Genomic DNA, 605 nt, shown 5'->3' with positions numbered 1-605 from the left:
GAGGATGAGGATGAATATGAGGATGCGTTTAGGATGAGGATGAGGATGAAGATGAGAATGAGGAGGAGGAAGAGGATGAGGATGAGGATGAGCATGAGAATGAGGATGAGGATGAGGATAAGGATGAGCTTGAGAAGGAGGAGGAGGAGGAGGAGTAGGAGGAGAAGGATGAGGATGAGGATGACGATGGGGATGAGGATGAGGACGAGGATGAGGACGAAGATGAGGATGAGGATGAGGATGAGGACGAGGAATAGGTTCATGAGGAGGACGAGGATGAGGATGAGGATGAGGATTAGGATTAGGATTAGGATTAGGATGAGTATGAGGATGAGGATGAGGTTTAGGATGAGGATGAGGATGAGGATTAGGATTAAGATTAGGATGAGTATGAGGATGAGGTTTAGGATGAGGATGAGGATGAGCATGAGGATGACGCTGAGGATGAGGATGAGGATGAGGATGAGGGTGAGGATGAGGATGAGGATGAGGATGGGGATGAGGATGAGGATGAGGATTAGTTTCAGGATTGGGATGAGGATGAGGATGAGGATGAGAATGAGGATTAGGATGAGGATGAAGATGAGGATGAGGATGAGGATGAG

Source organism: Lupinus angustifolius, unplaced genomic scaffold, assembly GCF_001865875.1.
Source record: "Lupinus angustifolius cultivar Tanjil unplaced genomic scaffold, LupAngTanjil_v1.0 Scaffold_48_99, whole genome shotgun sequence".
NCBI classification, from domain to species: domain Eukaryota; kingdom Viridiplantae; phylum Streptophyta; class Magnoliopsida; order Fabales; family Fabaceae; genus Lupinus; species Lupinus angustifolius.
Note: the sequence above shows the minus strand (reverse complement) of the source record.